Genomic DNA, 3,683 nt, shown 5'->3' on the forward strand with positions numbered 1-3,683 from the left:
CTCACACACCAGGACATCCGGCTGCAGCACAGGGACCATAGAGAGGGAAGAGGTGAGGCCAGAGCGCCTCTAACCAGCTCCTCCTGAGCTCATATGGAACAGTGACCCCTGGTGGGCTCCCAAGCAAGGTGCGATGAGCGCCCCCTGGTGAGAGCTGCACATGGTGCTGGCTGTGGGCTGGTGAGAAACATAGTGACAATCTCACCCCCATCTCCCACCGTATATAGTGCGGTCTGGAGATATACTCTGTGCTGTGTGTGTAGTGACGTCTGGTGATATACTCTGTGCTGTGTGTGCAGTGACGTCTGGTTATATACTCTGTGCCCGTGTGTGTAGTGACGTCTGGTGATATACTCTGTGCCCGTGTGTGTAGTGACGTCTGGGGATATATTCTGTGCCGTGTGTGTAGTGACGTCTGGTGATATACTCTGTGCTGTGTGTGTAGTGACGTCTGGTGATATACTCTGTGCTGTGTGTGTAGTGAGGTCTGGTGATATACTCTGTGCCGTGTGTGTAGTGACGTCTGGTGATATACTCTGTGCCGTGTGTGTAGTGACGTCTGGTGATATACTCTGTGCCCGTGTGTGTAGTTACGTCTGGTGATATACTCTGTGTCCGTGTGTGTAGTGACGTCTGGTGATATACTCTGTGCCGTGTGTGTAGTGACGTCTGGTGATATACTCTGTGCCGTGTGTGTAGTGACGTCTGGTGATATACTCTGTGCCCGTGTGTGTAGTGAGGTCTGGTGATATACTCTGTGCCGTGTGTGTAGTGACGTCTGGTAATATACTCTGTGCCGTGTGTGTAGTGAGGTCTGGTGATATACTCTGTGCCCGTGTGTGTAGTGACGTCTTGTGATATACTCTGTGCCCGTGTGTGTAGTGACGTCTGGTGATATACTCTGTGTCCGTGTGTGTAGTGACGTCTGGTGATATACTCTGTGCCCGTGTGTGTAGTGACGTCTGGTGATATACTCTGTGCCGTGTGTGTAGTGACGTCTGGTGATATACTCTGTGCCCGTGTGTGTAGTGACGTCTGGTGATATACTCTGTGCCGTGTGTGTAGTGACGTCTGGTGATATACTCTGTGCTGTGTGTCTGGTGATATACTCTGTGCCCGTGTGTGTAGTGACGTCTGGTGATATACTCTGTGCTGTGTGTGTAGTGACGTCTGGTGATATACTCTGTGCCCGTGTGTGTAGTGAGGTCTGGTGATCTACTCTGTGCCCGTGTGTGTAGTGATGTCTGGTGATCTACTCTGTGCCCGTGTGTGTAGTGATGTCTGGTGATATACTCTGTGCTGTGTGTGTAGTGACGTCTGGTGATATACTCTGTGCCGTGTGTGTAGTGACGTCTGGTGATATATTCTGTGCCGTGTGTGTAGTGACGTCTGGTGATATACTCTGTGCCATGTGTGTAGTGACGTCTGGTGATATACTCTGTGCCCGTGTGTGTAGTGACGTCTGGTGATAAACTCTGTGCCGTGTGTGTAGTGACGTCTGGTGATATACTCTGTGCCGTGTGTGTAGTGACGTCTGGTGATATACTCTGTGCCGTGTGTGTAGTGACGTCTGGTGATATACTCTGTGCCGTGTGTGTAGTGACGTCTGGTGATATACTCTGTGCCCGTGTGTGTAGTGAGGTCTGGTGATATACTCATGGGCCCGTGTGTGTAGTGAGGTCTGGTGATATACTCTGTGCCGTGTGTGTAGTGACGTCTGGTGATATACTCTGTGATGTGTGTGTAGTGACGTCTGGTGATATACTCTGTGCCCGTGTGTGTAGTGACGTCTGGTGATATACTCTGTGCCCGTGTGTGTAGTGACGTCTGGTGATATACTCTGTGCCGTGTGTGTAGTGACGTCTGGTGATATACTCTGTGCCCGTGTGTGTAGTGACGTCTGGTGAAATACTCTGTGCCCGTGTGTGTAGTGACGTCTGGTGAAATACTCTGTGTCCGTGTGTGTAGTGACGTCTGGTGATATACTCTGTGATGTGTGTGTAGTGACGTCTGGTGATATACTCTGTGTCCGTGTGTGTAGTGACGTCTGGTGATATACTCTGTGCCGTGTGTGTAGTGACGTCTGGTGATATTCTCTGTGCCCGTGTGTGTAGTGAGGTCTGGTGATATACTCTGTGCCCGTGTGTGTAGTGAGGTCTGGTGATATACTCTGTGCCCGTGTGTGTAGTGAGGTCTGGTGATATACTCTGTGCCCGTGTGTGTAGTGAGGTCTGGTGATATACTCTGTGCCCGTGTGTGTATAGTGAGGTCTGGTGATATACTCTGTGCTGTGTGCGTAGTGACGTCTGGTGATATACTCTGTGTCCGTGTGCGTAGTGACGTCTGGTGATATACTCTGTGCCGTGTGTGTAGTGATGTCTGGTGATATTCTCTGTGCCCGTGTGTGTAGTGAGGTCTGGTGATATAATCTGTGCCCGTGTGTGTAGTGAGGTCTGGTGATATTCTCTGTGCCTGTGTGTGTAGTGAGGTCTGGTGATATACTCTGTGCCCGTGTGTGTAGTGACGTCTGGTGATATAATCTGTGCCCGTGTGTGTAGTGACGTCTGGTGATATACTCTGTGCCCGTGTGTGTGTAGTGAGGTCTGGTGATATACTCTGTGCCCGTGTGTGTATAGTGACGTCTGGTGATATACTCTGTGCCCGTGTGTGTGTAGTGAGGTCTGGTGATATACTCTGTGCCCGTGTGTGTGTAGTGAGGTCTGGTGATATAATCTGTGCCCGTGTGTGTAGTGACGTCTGGTGATATACTCTGTGCCCGTGTGTGTGTAGTGAGGTCTGGTGATATACTCTGTGCCCGTGTGTGTATAGTGACGTCTGGTGATATACTCTGTGCCCGTGTGTGTAGTGACGTCTTGTGATATACTCTGTGCCCGTGTGTGTAGTGACGTCTGGTGATATACTCTGTGTCCGTGTGTGTAGTGACGTCTGGTGATATACTCTGTGCCCGTGTGTGTAGTGACGTCTGGTGATATACTCTGTGCCGTGTGTGTAGTGACGTCTGGTGATATACTCTGTGCCCGTGTGTGTAGTGACGTCTGGTGATATACTCTGTGTCCGTGTGTGTAGTGACGTCTGGTGATATACTCTGTGCCGTGTGTGTAGTGACGTCTGGTGATATACTCTGTGCTGTGTGTCTGGTGATATACTCTGTGCCCGTGTGTGTAGTGACGTCTGGTGATATACTCTGTGCTGTGTGTGTAGTGACGTCTGGTGATATACTCTGTGCCCGTGTGTGTAGTGAGGTCTGGTGATCTACTCTGTGCCCGTGTGTGTAGTGATGTCTGGTGATCTACTCTGTGCCCGTGTGTGTAGTGATGTCTGGTGATATACTCTGTGCTGTGTGTGTAGTGACGTCTGGTGATATACTCTGTGCCGTGTGTGTAGTGACGTCTGGTGATATATTCTGTGCCGTGTGTGTAGTGACGTCTGGTGATATACTCTGTGCCGTGTGTGTAGTGACGTCTGGTGATATACTCTGTGCCCGTGTGTGTAGTGACGTCTGGTGATAAACTCTGTGCCGTGTGTGTAGTGACGTCTGGTGATATACTCTGTGCCGTGTGTGTAGTGACGTCTGGTGATATACTCTGTGCCGTGTGTGTAGTGACGTCTGGTGATATACTCTGTGCCGTGTGTGTAGTGACGTCTGGTGATATACTCTGTGC

Source organism: Ascaphus truei, chromosome 2 (genome assembly GCF_040206685.1).
Source record: "Ascaphus truei isolate aAscTru1 chromosome 2, aAscTru1.hap1, whole genome shotgun sequence".
NCBI classification, from domain to species: Eukaryota; Metazoa; Chordata; class Amphibia; order Anura; family Ascaphidae; genus Ascaphus; species Ascaphus truei.